The sequence below is a fragment of the Papaver somniferum genome, chromosome 5 (assembly GCF_003573695.1).
Source record: "Papaver somniferum cultivar HN1 chromosome 5, ASM357369v1, whole genome shotgun sequence".
NCBI classification, from domain to species: Eukaryota; Viridiplantae; Streptophyta; class Magnoliopsida; order Ranunculales; family Papaveraceae; genus Papaver; species Papaver somniferum.
Genome location: NC_039362.1, coordinates 64,032,678 through 64,050,000, shown reverse-complemented (window position 1 = coordinate 64,050,000; position 17,323 = coordinate 64,032,678). Strand labels below are relative to the sequence as shown.

General features: G+C 42.2%; 1 long non-coding RNA gene across 1 annotated transcript; it reads left to right on the top strand.

The window, feature by feature from the left end:
- Positions 1–783: 783 nt before the first annotated feature.
- Positions 784–3,350, top strand: LOC113277467. Its single transcript, XR_003324946.1, has 4 exons — positions 784–1,167; positions 1,752–2,455; positions 2,545–2,766; positions 2,845–3,350. It is a non-coding gene; the product is annotated as an uncharacterized LOC113277467 (long non-coding RNA).
- Positions 3,351–17,323: the final 13,973 nt, after the last annotated feature.

Sequence of the window (17,323 nt, the reverse complement as noted above, 5' to 3'; positions counted from 1 at the left end):
AGTTTTGTAAAGACATTTCACTTAAGAAATTCAAAACACTCTAATAAAAATTAGAAAAAATTAGCAAAGAAAAATCAAGAAGAGTAAATTTTCGTGTGAGTGGAGTGTTTGAAATTAGTGATAATTCATAGTAGTAAAAATATGACCGTTTTTTTATCATAGAGAAATAGCTGTTAGCGAATTTACTTAGACCACCAACGGGCTGAATACGTTCGCGCAGATTTTCTAAAACCTCCCGCGGGTAGTATTCCACTACATGTTTTTTGATGACTCACCAAGTACTTTTACCATAGTGGAAAATCTACCGCATCCACATGGCTGAATATAGTATATTGAGTTCCATAGAAACAGCCCTTATATAGTCCAGTTGAATACACATGAACTAATGAGTCACTGCCACCTGCCCACCTTACAAACGGAAATGATGTATACACCGAGCGGTGTGTACCGTGTGAGAGGAAGGTGGGGCCCACTCCTGCTCCACACCCTATCCCAATGTTCAGAGCCATTCCTGGATCGTCAGATTTCCCCGAAGTGCAATTCACGGTACTCTTCTTGGGTGTGCAGCAAAGTTGCCTTACAAATAGAAACGTTTCTTCTGCTGTGGTAACCCTGCTGGCAAAAAACCTGAAAGGTTTACTTACCCGGCATCTCGTATTCCCGGTTAAAAATCATAAATTCCAATCCCTGGACATTAGGAGTTCAGGACAGAGAAAACACAAATCTTTTTTTTTCCTCCTCTCACTGGAAAAAGACTTTCGCACTCTAAACTCAAAAGTCAAAACCGCGAAGCAGTAAAACACAGTTTGATCATTACCATTTCTCTTCTCTTCATAAAAATACAGAGTTTGTTTTATTTTACTTATTAATTTCATTTCATGTGAAAACCGAAGAAGAAGAAGAAAAAGTCAGCACCAATAATCTTATTTCTTCTTCTTCTTCTACTTCTTCTTCCTTACAGGTTCATAGTTTCTAATTCATTCTTTTTGATCATTTATCTCGACTGTATACGTTGAGATATACGGTCAGTTTGACATAAGTAAGTTTGGTAGAGGATTGTTTTGGATCAGGAAAAACAATTGGAAGCTCGGTAAATGGCGCTGTTTAGAAGATTGTTTTATAAGAATCCTCCGGATGGCTTAATGGAGATCTCTGGAAGAGTCTATGGTAAATCTTTTAATTCTGCTTTTCGTAGTTGTAGCTTCTAATTCATTAAGTAGATCCCAAGTTCTACTTAACATTCATTTTTGCGTGTTAATTAGGAAAATGTTAGCTTGATTGTTGCTTAATTGTGAAATTCAAGTGTTTCTCTGTTATATCCATGATCTCGTAAATGTAATTTGTCTAGTGTTCTTTATTTGAATTATGTTAGATTAAGTAATATAAGACTCTCATAAATTTAATTGTTGGCCGCTAAACTGTGTTTGCTCAGTTGCTGGTCAACTGTGTGTTTCAGCTGTTAGTTTTTAGTTTGTGCACTTTAGTTGTTTATGTTAAGCTTTAAAACTAAGGGGACTTCATTAGAGAAAGAGTGAAACATTTAGTACCCGACATTCGAAGTAGTAATGTGTTTATTGCAGCAATGCCAGTAAAAAAATTAACGAGAGCTCTATGAGCTTTTTGGTTTGACCTGCATGGTTACGGTCCATAGATTTCAAACTGATGCTTCTCTTCTCATTTGGATGACTAGTAGCTATATATAACACAAACTATACGTTTGAGTAGTAAATGTGGTTATTTCTTTGGGGCAGTGTTCGATTCTTGCCTCTCTACTGATGTTATGGAAAAGGATAACTACAAGAAGTACATGGATGGTATCGTGGCCCAACTTCAGGACCACTTTCCAGATGCCTCTTACATGGTATTTAATTTTAGGGAGGGAGAAATGAGAAGCCAGATTTCTGATATATTATCTGAGTACGATATGACGGTTATGGATTATCCTCGGCAATATGAAGGGTGTCCTCTCTTACCGCTCGAGATGACTGACCATTTCCTGAGATCAAGTGAGAGTTGGTTGTCGTTGGAAGGTCCACAGAATGTTCTGCTGATGCATTGTGAAAGAGGAGGGTGGCCTGTGCTCGCATTCACGCTTGCTGCTCTCCTTCTATACAGAAAACAGTATACGGGGGAGCAGAAAACCCTTGAGATGGTATATAAGCAAGCTCCTAAGGAACTCCTCCATCTCATGTCTCCTTTAAACCCACATTAACCTTCCCAACTGAGATATCTACAGTACATCTCTAGGAGAAATCTCGACTCATGGCCTCCAGCTGATACATCTTTGGCCTTGGATAGCCTCATTCTCAGAGGACTTCCAGTAATTAATGGTGAAAGGAGTTGTAGGCCTATAGTTCGTGTTCATGGCCAGGATCCATCTACTGCAGCTAGCAGAAGTTCTCAAGTTCTGTTTTCAACTCCAAAGACAAAGAAGCATGTTCGTCACTACAAACAGGTAACGCTGGGTTACACATTTAAAACCTGGAAGATGAATCTGCTGGCGATTTAATAAGGATTTGGGTGCTGATTAGAACTTAACTGCAGGCAGAAAATACGCCCGTGAAGGTAGATATTCATTGCCGTGTTCAAGGTGATGTAGTTCTTGAATGCATACATTTGGATGAGGATATGGTACGCGAGGAAATGATGTTCAGGCTTATGTTTAACACGTTGTTTGTTCGATCAAATGCCTTACTGCTCAGCCGGGAGGATATCGACATTTTGTGGGATGCAAAGGAACAGTTCCCTGAAGACTTTAAAGTAGAGGTATGTGATGCTTTTTCTTTCATCTCTTCTCATTTTCCGAAATGATGGGTTTTGAATGTCCATTCATTTTTTGAACAGGTACTCTTTTTGGACCCTGATATTCTTGGGTCTACCACTGGCATAGAAGCGGCAAGTGGAGACGAGGATGAGACTGAAGGTGGAGCAGAGGAGTTCTTTGAGAGGGAGGAAGTTTTCAGCAATGCTGATGGGCACTAAAGATATGGTCCGCCTTCTTCATCAAAAATAAAAGTATATTTTTACCGGGAGTCTTCAAAGGTGATCCCGGTCGTCCAGCTCGAGCATGCAAGGTTAAGACTTGAGAGTCTCCAGCTCGAGCATGTAAGATTAAGACCCCACCTAAAACCAGACAAAATTAAGTACTGAACCATACGATTGCCTCCACTAGACACTGGCTTAAGTTTCCTAATTAAAATTTGTTGGACCCACATTCTACTATCCCGATGAATGATTTCGATTTTTTTAGCTGCATCATCGCTTGGTGATACTATTTGATGAATGTTAATATAAGCCAAGAACAAAGACCCCATGCTCATCATAAACCACCGGAAATTATTTGTTGGATCTCTATAATTACCTTACTTTGATCGATGGTCCATGTGATTAAGAAACTATTTTGTTCTCTCTCGGTTTTATTTTTGCCTAAACATATTTACCTGCACAAGTACGCAACATTTTTCAAGAATCTCAAAGTTCTCTACCATCTCATGTTTGTATATTTCATTGTGAGCGACCGAGAAGTTTAAAAGAGATTAAACTGTTCAATGCTCTTACAACCACTTCTATGACAAAAGTTTACATGTGACAATGCGTAGATAAAGGTTCATATGGGTCTGCAAGAATGCCACTAATATTACCCATCTCCTATTTGTTCATATGATTCTCCTCAATCTTTTAAAGCTACTATTAACATTTTCAAACTATAAAAAGCTATCTTCATAAATATTGTTCTGGTTCTGTTAAAAAAATAAATTTTGATACGTTAGATATCTTGTTTAGTGAAAAGATTCTTGAATATTTGATGAATCAGTTGTTTGGTGTTGATACATGAAAAATAATATCCCTTAACGGGATTAGGATACCCCAAAGGGGAGGCAAGCCCAACATAGACATGGGGACTTCGGGACTGAGGTCCAAGTCCAATAAGGAAATATCCATGAGAAGAAAGGGACAAAGGAGGAATTGATGAAGAAGGAGGAGGTTATATTAAGAAGGAATGACATTAGTGGTAATTAAGGAGGTTTAGGACATGTGGCATGATGTCATAAAAGGAAGGGTTTTTGGAAAGTCTATATAAGGAAGGACAATGTACAATAGATAGGAAGCTCTCTCTCTCTTACCATCACTAGAAAGTGTTGTCATTAGGTGTGATTAGGTCGGGTAGAACCAAAATCATATTCACCCCTCAACATTTGGCGACCATACCCGGAGGCTCGTGCCTAGCCCACCATGACACACCAAGGGGGTACTAGCTCAAACGCAGTAAAGAATCGATCAACCAGCCGACCTTCCAACCTGGACGAAGTAACAATAGTAGAGAACGAGGATAGCGAAGAAGAAATACTAGCTCAAGATATGGTCACACAACCAGCGATGCACAAACCTCAGAACAGAGAGGCAAGCGCTACACAGAAGGAAAACACACAAGCGACCCAGGCACCGAAACCCCCGTCCCTGGCCCTACAAGATGTACAAAAAAAGCTGGAGGAACGCGTACGAAGAAAGCGGGAATTGGAGGATTGGATAGAGCAAACGGTGATAGCGGGCCAAAGCGCCTCTGAGGGAGTAATAAAGGGCGAGGGACATAAAAATAGTAAGCCAACGACAATATCACAGGAAGAAATGACAAAGTACCTAGAACAAAACCACCACGTGGTAAAACAAGACACTCATTGCTTTGTAAGGAGCCCCTACCCAACAAGCATCTGCGGGTACCAATATCCCGAAAACTATGCGTCCCCAAAGTTCAAGACATATGACGGACCGCGCGGGAACACATCAGCCAATTCTTACCAACAATGAATGACAAGGTCTCCGACGGTAAGCTATGCCTAAGAGAATTTCCTAAGTCATTAACAGGTACGACGTTCACCTGGTATGATAACTTGAAAGAGGAAAGTGTGGATTCATGGCCAACCATGTCCGCTCTCTTCCTCGGGAAATTCTACTAGGCTAAAAGAAAGATCACGTCGATAGACCTGAGCCGGAGTGGTCAGCGGACAGGAGAGGAAGTAGGGAAGTACATCTTGCGATTCCGGCGCCTTGCACTGGATTTCCATGAAGACATCAGCAAGGGAGCGTTCGTCGAAATATGTATACGCGGAATGATACCCGCCTTCAAGGGGAGCCTGATTAACTTCAGATTCCAGACTTTTGTCGAGCTAGAAGAAGCAGCAGAAAGGATCACCGACTGTGTGGAGGAAACACACACGGATCCTACCTGGCGCTACGCAGTCTACGCCGTATCTGAAGTACCGCGTAATGTAAGGACCAACACCAACAAGCAGAGAAAGGACCAGTTTCGAAAACCCGAGGGAGACATAGGGGGAAGTAGGTGGACCAGGAGGGACTCCAACCCACCACCACCTTTACCATGTAGCAGAGAACATGCAATCGAGATCCTGAATCAATGGGTTGCAAGAAAGGAAATCGAGCTGCCTCCAACAGTGATGGATGTCAATAAAATGGATAAAAGCGCCGCCAAGTACTGCCATTACCATCAGAGGTTAGGTCACCCACGATGGAGTGCTTCGCCATAAGGGGCATCTTCGAACGCAAGCGCCCAGCTGGAGAACTCTGGGTAGGAAAGAAAGCAATCGAGTACGACCCCCTCCCTCATCACTAAGTCAACAACAAACAAAGTACACATGAATAAAGCAATAGGGAACGACCACACTCCATCACCCACGACGAAGGCTAGCCAATAACAGAAAACGTCAATCCATGAGAAGAGGCAAGTTACATTCTTTTCGTCCCTTGTAAACAACGATAATATATGATGAAGAGGAGTATTACAAAAAAAAAAAAAAAAACTTATGAGTAACATGATCTACAAAAGGCTATAGGAATCCAAAGGCGCCTGGTCGGCTAACAATATTACAAAAGGCTACAGGAATGCCAAAGGCGCCCGGTCGGCTGACAAATTTACAAAAGGCTACGGGAGTGGCAAAGGTACTCGGTCAGCCAATGAACATATAAGAGGCTACGAGAGTGCCAAAGGTACCCGGTCGGCCAACGAATATACAAAAATCTACGGGAATGCCAAAGGCGCCCGATCAGCTAACAAATTTAAAAATGGCTACGGGAGTGCCAAAGACGCCCGGTCGGCTGATGTATTCACAAAAGGCTACGAAAATGCCAAAGGCGCCCGGTCTGCTGACAAATTTACAAAAGGCTACGGGAGTGCCAAAGGTACCCGGTTGGCCAACGAATATACAAAAGGCTACGAGAATGCCAAATGCACCTGGTCGGCTAACAAATCTACAAAAGGGTACGAGAATGCCAAAGGCGCCCGGTCGGCGAACAAATTCACAAAAGGCTACGGGAATTCCAAGGACGCCCGGTCGGCTGAAAAATTTACAAAAAGCTATGGGAGTGCCAAAGGCGCCCGGTCGGCAGACAAATTCACAACAGTTATGGAGATGCCAAAGACACCCGTTTGATTGTAAAATATACAAAAGGATACTGGAGTGCCAAAGGCACCCCAACCTCCGCAAAAAGAAAGGAGGGAACATGCGCGTCTCATCCACTCCCTATCCCATTCCACCCAACCTCTACAAAAGAAGAGAAAAGAGAATAGGGGGAGTAGGAGCGTTCCCCCCACGCCCTATCCCACCCCACACAACCCCTACAACAAGAGGGAGGGATTAGGCGCGTCTCATCCACGCCCTATCCCATCCCACCCAACCTTTGCAAAAAGAAAGGGGATTAGGCGCGTTCCACCCACGCCCTATCCTACCCCACCTAACCTCTACAAAAAAAGAAGGAGTATGCGCGTCTCATCCACGCCCTATCCCGTCCCACCCAACCTTTGCGAAAAGAAAGGGGGAGTAGGCGCGTTCCACCCACCCATCTGAACGGATGAAGGGAAGAGGCGCGTTCCATCTACTCCCTATCCCATCCCAACCAACCTCTGCAAAAGAAAAAAAATGGGGGAGTAGGCGTGTATAATCAAACATACCCCTCCCCAAATTCCACCAACGCACAGTAACACATCATAAATAATAAACTTAAAATTAAAAATAAACAAACAACTGAACATAATCCGTTAAATAAAAACATCCCACAAGAAAACATCCAGAAATAACAACACAACAAATTATCCAAAGGAAAGAAAGGGCGCGCAATAGGCGACGAAAATAGAATATCCAGAGGGACATGCATCAAGCCGACTGGAATGAAGACCATTCTTGTCGCTTTCTCTCGAGCTCTGAACGAACATCCTCTTCCGCGATCTCCGCTCGTAGCACCTCATCATTCGCCACCGCCACATCCGCAAGAAGCTGATTTAGCATTGTTTTCATAGCAGCAGTCGTCTTTGAACGCTTTGCCAGCTTTTCCTCCAGTTGATAAATTTTCCCTGGGAGATGCACGCGGGGGTCATTACGGTCCTTCACTTTCTTCAGCAGCTCGTCTAGCCACCCCACCGGAAAGTTGAGATTAACTGCCGAACAAACAATAGTCTCCCAACCATGCATCACCGCTGCATCACTAGGACCATCCTTTACCCGCGTAAGCTGGTCGGCGACCTCCAGGAGGTTCTTAGTCATGTAACACAAAATCCGCATGTCAAGAAGATCTGCCTTCACCATGTGACTACCGCTCCTGCGCCACAATGTCCTTATAAGTGGCAGCGAAGACAGATGGCACCCAAAAACCATGGACCAGCGTGTGGATAGAAGGATCGACTCCAGCCTTAGCAGCACTCACTACTTGGAGAAACGAAACTGTATATCCTCAGGGATTGACGGCGCGTTGAGAATGTCGGGACGCCTCTCTAGGGGCTAACCGATGCATAATTACTACCATCGGTACAAGCGCGCTTCGTAGACCTATCACCACCGGGGACCACGCGCCGCACACCATCAGCGTTATAAATTTCAGGCATAATGGCCTCTTTGCGCCTTTTACCCATGTCCTACAACCAAAGAAGGACGAGCACTAGTAAATACGCAGAAACACCACACTTGCAATGCAAAAAAAAAAAGAAAAACTAACCTCAGGAATGGCCGAATCAAGCGTAGAATCAGAAGGTTTACGACGATATGCAGAAGAGTCTGAAGACGATTCGGAGTCACTCGAAGGATTTGAAAAATGAAAAGTAAGCAACATTGCAAAGAAACACCCGGATTTATACTAAAAGAAGAAGGGGGAGAAGAGAAGAGAAGAGTGAGGAAGGCAAAGACACGTATTAAATAGGGGGTCGCGTAAGTCACCTTTAGGATCATTCGCTAGTCGTGCCACGTGGGCCGAAGACCCACCAAAAACCGACCGGTTCGACCCAGAAGGACTCATTGAATGCAACACGTCACTAAGAGATGCTGGTGCCTCACCCCTGGCACGGACAGTTTCAGCCTGCAGAGGTTTAACTGATGATATGTGGAGGCGCGGGGTTACCCAGCCAGCTCCTTCAGACAAGTTGACTCCAAGATCCCGCACTAGATCTATGAATGAAGGAGTTGGACTACTACCGCCTGTACCTCGTGGAGGTTACGGCGAACTCCTTTGCCGAGCCTGTATAAGAGGAAGGGGCGAGGCATCAACGGAAGAACAATGGCGGGAAACAGCTAATCTAGTCAATTCTCGTTTGGCCTTCTTGGCGAGGCTCTTCTCAGACCAATCGCTATCGGGCATGTTTAGATACCCCTCCATCAATTAAGAAGGGGCCTTCCACCCCACAGGATTGGATAGAGGAACCTCCTGAGAATGCAGTTCCCACCACTTTCTTAAAAAAAGAGAGAGAGACAGGGAGGGAGGGAGATAGAAGATAGAAAGACGAGGAACACAATAAAACAGACGACAAACACCTACGCCATCGGGATACTAACAGCTGGCCTAGATACATGTAATATGGGAGGCTTACGATCAGAATACGACTTCACCCTTTTTTTCTTCCTTATGGTATCATGACCTTCAGGAGGATCCTAGGTAGTCACCAATGGATCCATAGGGAGACGATTCGCGACGGCTATGGCATCATCAAGCTTAACCCTGCCAGACGCATGCAGTATCCGGAGGTCCTCATAGGATAAATCGCGGGGAGCCGATGGATCACGTAACATAAAATTTAGTGCCCAGCGATGCATGAGAAGCTGATACTCGTAAGCTCCCTCAGTATCCGCCAAAGGGCGCTCAAGAATAGGTTGCCAGAAAGAAAAGTTGATTCCCCGATCACTCAGACATGTTGGCCCCTTGAAAACAAAGCGATCAAAACTCGCGGCAATATCTTCAATTTCAGAGCTACTCCAAGGAGGAAACCTGGGAGGATCCCCCTGATCGAACCCTACTTGCCGAGCTGTGCGGTCAGGATTATAGGACATAACAATAAATTTGCATGCGTAAAAACCAGGAAGATAACCAGGTAACACCTCCATCACCAAATCAAAATCCGGCTCTGTCAAGGACTGCGTCAAGTCCAACTCATGGTCAAAAGGAGAAGTAAAATCATAATGCGCTGGACCCGATCGATCGTCATGATAAGAAAACGACACAAAGCTCTTGGCCACGTCTATATACTTAGCTATATCACCTTTGGGAACCTTCCCTTTGCCATTCCAGATAGCCATCCGTGAATAGCCATAAGTAACAAGAACTTTCTTAACCGTGTCATCGTCCTGCTCAACATCTTCTTCACGATGAACTGCTAAGACGTGAGGATCCGGCGCGTATTCAGAGAGGTGTTCCCAAGACCACGCTTGCATGAAAGAGGCTGGGATGTAAGTCTCAACCTTATGAGTTGAGTTAACTATATGAACGTCATGTCAAAACATGTACAAGCCGCCTAAGAACATCGGCGCGAGAGGAAAGGAGATACCACGAGATAACAACACCGCCATCGGCACAAGATCACTTTAAATTGTATCTTGAGTGATGTACTCAAACACATCATGACAAAGCCAAAACAAGATGTAAGCAACCAACTCAGCGCGAGGGTTATCCTCTTTCCGACGAGGGGGTAAGACCTTCCCGTCCACCAATAGCGGATGCCAATACTTGATCCAAAGAGGAAAGGAGGCGCGTCGGTTGCGTTTAGTGATCATCTCGGAACCTACCTGAGCTGAAGCGTCCGGTGAACCGTAAGCCACTTCATAAGCGCGAACAGAGCTAGCAAGTAAGCGCTCTCATGCTGGACGCGTTGAAGAGGGTTTCTTTTCTCTAACTATTTTTGCGTTCTGATGGTATTTTTCAATGATGTTGTAGTAAGATGATTCGTTCACTCAGATTTGTTGAGAATTTGTTTTAAGACTTAATAAAGAAAATAAGGAAAAATATATATACACAATTTGTCACAAGATGAAGAGACGCTGAGACGCAGGATGCCACTACTTTTCATATTGTTATGGTTCAGTCATTAACTCTAGACAATATAGCTCAAACAAAAGAAGTTGTGACTCTAGTTCTTTGCCAAAAATAGATTTCGTAAAATATTATTTGTAAGTTAAAAGCATGACGCATCTAAAGTATTTAGAACTAAGCATGCGGCATCTAACAAAATAAAAAATAATTAATAGAAATCATAAAGCAATTAAAAATCTATGCAAAAAGACAATAAAAGAATTAATTCATTTACCACAATCATGAAAAGTTGCTTCCTCTGTTGTCCCAGTGATGGGGTCTAGATCCGCATGGTGAAAACACACTCAAAGGAATTTTTCATTTCTCAAAAAGGTGTTTACAAGGAGAAAATGGAGAAATAATTCAAAATCGGGATTGTAACAATTATATTTGTTACAAACCAGAGAACAATACAGAGGATGTGTCACTGTTACTGTTTCTCTAAGACTGTCTCCTGAACTACGAACCTCGGCTGTGGTTCGTTACCACTGTAGCATAAACGACTGTCGTTAAGCGTCCAATGAGTGTGGGTCGATGTTCTTCGTTTTTTTCACAGCAGCAGAAATGGTGGTTTCCTGCCACTTGATTATCTCGACTTTATGATGTTCTGCAACTCTCCCAGACTTTTCATCCCCCGATACAACTCCTCAGAACTCTATATATACTCGACAGGACTTGACAGGACCACATTAACTCCATAAATCTTCACAATAACTCGCAGTTAAGAAAATATATTCTCGGGTTGTTTTCTTTCCTTTCTTGCTTGCGCCATGCATCTGCAGCTGTCAATTATGCGTATAATATCTCCACAATGCCTTTGTTGCGACTCAACATACTCCAGACACACACAGATTACGAACACACTGTAACTCAAGCAGAACCCGTGAAGAACTCATGTCCTCTGTTTGCTTCCCCCCAACGATCCAGCCCAAGTTCGTTGATTCCGACGACCATACCAGGCTTGTTTAGTCCATTCAAGTCCAGACCAACAAATTTCTCCGATTAAATCTCCTCAGAAATTTCCCAGAGATCGAACCCTAAAATATGTTCTTCGCTGCAACTATTCCCGCCAAAATCTGAAATTCAAATTAAGAAGATGACCTCCCCTTATCCTATACGAGTCTGCCAATAGTAGTTTCCCTGGAAATGGGTTACCCCTTAGTAATTGAGGTTCCCCTTAACCAACACTGAGAGTCTGAATAACAAGTGTCTTGCGGGCACCTTAACCACCTTTTTGAGCCGAATTTTCCAAAAATGTTTTATTCCCAAAAATGCCTACAAACACATAAATATCAAAATTAGTATAAAATCGAGTGCCAACAATAAATAGTATTGTGGTAGGCTTTTAAGAGTGTAAGAAAATAAGACAATGAAGCAGCCTACATGTTATACCTGCAAGTGCACAGGGTCAGTTGTAGCTTGTGTACAAGAACAGGGTCATTCCACAGGGACTTGAGTGTGATTGAAATCTTCCTAGCTAAAGTTATCCTACAGTGAGCTAAGGGCAGTAAACTATGGTGACAGTGACAATGAACTAGAGTGGTAGTGAGCAGTGATGGATGAAGGCAGTGAATAGTGATGCAAGACAGAAATGTTGACAGTGAGTAAAAGTGAAGATAAAACAAGTGAAAGAAAACAGTGAAGAAACTGAAAACAGTGGGAATGGAAGTGTATGGAGATGGATGAGAATTCTCTTTCACCTAGCTAGTTAGCCTAGGATAAATCCTTGTCCCTAATGGACAAGAGGGTCTAGTTCAAGCTAGTCTCTTGGCCAGGGCAATTCATGTGGCAAGTTATCTAACCTAAAATCCTTAGATTAACCCCTAGCATTGCCTATCTGATTAAAGCATAAACAATCACAGGTCATTTAGGTTTCTAGGTCTCTAACTAATATGGCTGGTTAATCCCTTAGAGCACTAACCCCTAGCATTAGTGGTCTTTTTACAGCACCACTAATCACAAGTCAGTGAGGCTTTTAGGAATTTAGCTAGCCTAGACTATTTTGAGTTCTACAAGAATCAACCTAAAGGCTAACCAACAAGGCTTAAGGGTCTTCTCACCCTAGTGATGGATCAGAACATTCTGGAGTTAGGAACTTTCATGTTGTCAAGCATTAAGACTCAAAACAAGAACATATAAGTAAACAGGGGAATTACAAGACTAACAGTAGAAGATTCACAAGACAACAAACAATTGAACATTCACACAACACACATTAACAGTGGATAAGAAGAAGATATGCAATGAAATTAACCCAATTAGGGGGTATCTCGGATGACCCAAGAACAGTTTTTGCATTCTCTACAGCTTCCCTTTTATAGTTTTTCAAAAATACAAAACCCTAATTCGAAACCCTAATTTTTTTGGGGAAAATCAAATTCTCTCACCAATTTCCTGAATTGAGCTCGACCCATGCTTTGGGTATGTCCCCTCTGCTCTTCTGAAGCTTTTCCTGCCCTCAATTTTGTCTTCTCCTCGCTGTTGGTGAAACCCTAGCTCGAGCTTTCTTGTCAAACCCACACCTAGGGTTCAGAGATGTGAATTTGGAAAGAAGTCTAGGCTAGGGAGAGATGTCGTGGTGTTGTCGGGTAGTTGTGGTGGTGGTGTGGTTCGAGAAGAAGGTGTAGCTGGTGGAGGTGATGGAGTTGCAGAACTGTGGAGTTTTTGGGGAAGATGAGAAGAAGAACCCGATGGAGAAGAAGGGTGTGTTTGGTTGAGGGTATAGGTTTCTGATGCTAGGGTGTGAGGCGGAAGTATCAAAGGTTGATGCTCAGCGAAGCTAAAGTGTAGGATGAAAAGGTGATGGAATGATCCAACGACGCGATAGAAGCGACCGTTGGATGATGAGATACAACAAAACTGACGGCTTCAGATGGAGTTAGGTACTATAGTGTTTGACGGGAGCTTCGGAGTTTGATGCACAATGATGAGGCAACCGTTGGATGATGAGATGGATCCAATCTGACGGCTCTCATGGAAATGGGTATGGATAAGGGAAATGAATTTGGGTAAGGGTCTTGGGTCTTGGGTATGCCAAGCCCATATCTTCTTTAAGAACAATTCTTCCTCTTCAAGCCCACTTCTAATTGATCCGTCTCTAGCAAACATCATTCTTCGCTTCCTCCTAGCGGGAGTCTTTGCCGTTCCTTTGCTCTTTTCGCTCCGTGAGATAACCATGCTTTATTTAGTACCTAAAAATGCAAAATTAATTAAGAAAAGTATTTATTCTTGAAAACAACGAAAACACAGAATATGGGATAAAATGTAGAATTAATGCACAAAAGATGAGTTAAATGCCAAGAAAAATATATAGAAATATGCACTTTTTAGCACTCATCATATTGAGATCAAATTATACACAAAAATGTGTCTATCAAATACCCCCAAACTTATTATTTGCTAGTCCTCGAGCAAATTTATTCTAGAAAAGAAAATTCAAACTCACTAGGTGGCCCTAGTGACCGAGTTATAGTCTCGGGAGGGTTTACCAGAGGTGTACCCACAAAACCTTTAACTCCAGACCCTAGTTATCTACGCAGAACCTTGGAAGGCACTAAAGAATCTCATTGGTTGGTGTACTTATTGACTACAGGAGGAAGTACCCTGATGCGAAATTCCAATTGTTGTACACGAGTTTGCACTCAAGTGACAGAGCTCTACTCAGAGCTCATATAAAGTGACAGAGCTCTACTCAGATAGTTTCTGGACATCATAAACCGGAGTCAATCAATCACATGGATAGATTAAGAAGATGGATGTAGAGAAAAACGTGGATGATGTTGACTAAGGTGAACCTATCCTAATGGACTGAGATACTGGTCTGGACTAATATCAACACACTGGCATATACAAGGGAACCAGTGGTCAATAATCCTAACTCTAGGTCAACTCAGCTGGCATATACAAGGGTACCAGTGGTCGACTTTATTGTATTTATTCCGGTTGGTCTGGTGGTCTGGTCTCGATTTTTTTTTTTATCTGAGTCACTCTATTTCACCCTAGCAATAGTAAAAAGAAGTGATCGGGATTCTTTCGATGTTTCCATCACGAGGATATGGAGAAACTACCATGTTTTTTTTTCTAACACCTGAGCTTTGTGCTTTTATGAATAGACTCTTTAGATGTTTCCATCTAATCAGATTGGTTCCTCAACTCCTACAACCAAAATGCTTCTATCCACTTAGACTGGTTAGTGTCATCCTTAATAAACATAAATTTCTAGGCTCTAGAGTTTATTTATTGCAACTAAAAAGAAGTTTCTTCCCCACCCCCAAACTTAAATCTAACATTGTCCTCAATGTTCTAAAGATAAAATTAAAAACATGAACAAGGAAAAACTATTACCACTTGAGGGAAAAGAAATAAGGAAGAATACTACCGTGTCACATGGAAATGGGTTACCTCCCAAGAAGTGCTAAGTTTAAAGTCTTCAGCCAGACATTGGAAGAATTAGTCACCTCGTAGAATCATATAGCAGCAGCCGGAATAATTGTGGGTCATCTGGATCAAAAAGTATTACCCACAAGAAGAGGAAACTGCAACAGACCAAGAAGATACCGAACATACCCTTGCTTAAGACAACTACATCTAGTTGTGGTTCAGGTTCAGGCTCTATAAAAGGGTCTAAATAAAAGGTTTTCATCGGTTGGATTTCCTCAAAGGCATTCTGAATATCAGGCTGAAGAGTCTGGAAATACTCAAGTAAGAACTGAGAAGCGCATAACAAAAGCCTGAATAACTGGGGATCCTCTAAGTCAATCAGATTTGACTCACACAGCTGACCACAATGAAAGAGGTGGTCTTCCTTAAGAAAATGTGTCGACCCTATTCTCCTAAAGTAATTAGGTTCAGTCTCAAAACTTAATAACCGACACATCTGAAAATCATAAGTTCCCACAATTGGAAGAAAAGTTTTTGGCGTGAAAACAAAGTCAATTTGGGTATTATCTCCTGGGTAAACCACATCAACCAGAGGATGGGTTTCTAACAACTGAGCTTATTTCTGGACATCATTAGGTTCGGTAAAATGTGTATGAAGATAATCTTGTAAGATGGTTGAGGCACAAATGTCAAGTCCTACACGAGGGAACTTTCTAATAGTTAAAGCACGCGGAGAATTACCCCCAAACTTAGAGTTTTCCGTGTCTCTAGAAAGACTAATCACAACTTCCCTAATTTCTAGGTCATCAGATTCCTGAAAATGGTCAATTGATTCTTCTAAGTCTGGTTCATCCTCGCTCATCTCTACGAGTTTATGGTCTTCTAAGATTAGTGTTTCTAAATCGCTAGACTCTAAAACATTATTCTCAGGGTAAACTCTTTCCTTTAAACCATCATCACAATCATATAAAGGATTACCGGCGAAAGTTTCTAGTAAAGGATCATTAACTAAGGTGTTAATCATAGTTACTTCCTCCGATTCACTGATAGGCACATCAAATAATAGATTATTCAACATACTGCAGGCTAAAGGATCATGAACTACATCGTCTAAAACAAGGGTATATCTAGTCAAATCCTCGTCCTTTTCAATAGGTGAATAATTATTAAAATTATTTGGATTTGAACTAGAAATAATATTATCATTGTAAAGCTCAATTGGAGTAACCATTTCCTGATCACTATTCCTACATAAGTATGATTCTCCATCAACACTATCCTCATCATATTAACATGAAAGAGATCTAACCTCATCTAAAATAGTGTCTCCAATTCTATCCTCGTCATCTTGATTAGGTGAATAGTAACTATCCTCATTTTCAAGGGTAAAACTGGGAACACTGTGTTGGAAATTCATATAATTTCGAGTAATTCTTTTGTTCGTCTCAGCTATCCTCTTGAGGTGGTCTTCTAAAGAAGGTTCACTCATTATTGTAGTTCTTTCGTCTATAATTATACTATTCATCTCAGCTAACTTACGCGTCGACTCAGCTAACTTCCTGAGGGACTCTTCTAAAGGAGGAATAGGAACAGAGGGATCATAAAAAGGACTACTTTTCAATAGTTTGATTGTATCCTCTGGAGACGAATAACTAGTACTATAATCTTCTTGCTCGTAAGACTGATGCACGTGTGGATAGTAATTGGGCTCACCAGGGTATGAACCATATCCTTCCAAAGGTTGGCGTTCCCAACCACTATTCACACTATGGTAAGAGTAATGTCCATATTGTTCAGTTGGATAATCATATTCATTGTGATGGCTATTATAATACCAGTTTGACATCCTAACTGCAAGGGAATTCTACACAAGCACAAACAAGGCTGACTCGACCACAACAAACCTATTTTATCTAGCAAACAAAAAGCATGATGGCTCCCTTAGATTGTTTCTAGACCAGCTTCTAATCCTTCGAAAGGGAATTCGTTACAATTTGAGCAAACCCTTCTGGAATCAATCCGAGTAAAAGTAAGTTGAATTGAGGCGAGGGAAGCTCAGTGGAGCTTTGATACCCAAGGCCTCACCGGAATTACAAGGCGGCGCAGTCACGCATTCAACTCACAGAAACCATCATGAACTTTGAAGTATGCTTAAAAGAGTAACCAATATTTTTCGAATGACTTTCCTATTAAGCTCATTACTCTATCAGTCTCGTTCTAGTCAGTATTTTAAGCTTAGGTTCGCGTAGGTTACGTGTTCCTAAGGCGGGCAAAAAGTAAACGGTGACGAAATCCGAGTCCTTATCTTGATTTGGCCAGGCCTTGCCCTTTACTAGAAAATTAAATCCAATTTCAGGTCCTCAACATATAGGCATACAAAATCATCCAGTAAACCCGCTGACAGGGGATTCGCGGGTGTTTAGAATTCTTATCTCCCGTTCCAGACGGGGGACGAACCGTTGAAGTCGACTCGGGCCACAACTCCAATGTCGTGTACGAACCCGAGGGGCCGAGACGATATCATAATCGTCGTCCTTCTCTGCACACCGTTTATATTTAAAACTACCATTCCGTAGGGTTTTAAAAAAAAATAAAGTCCCAAAGT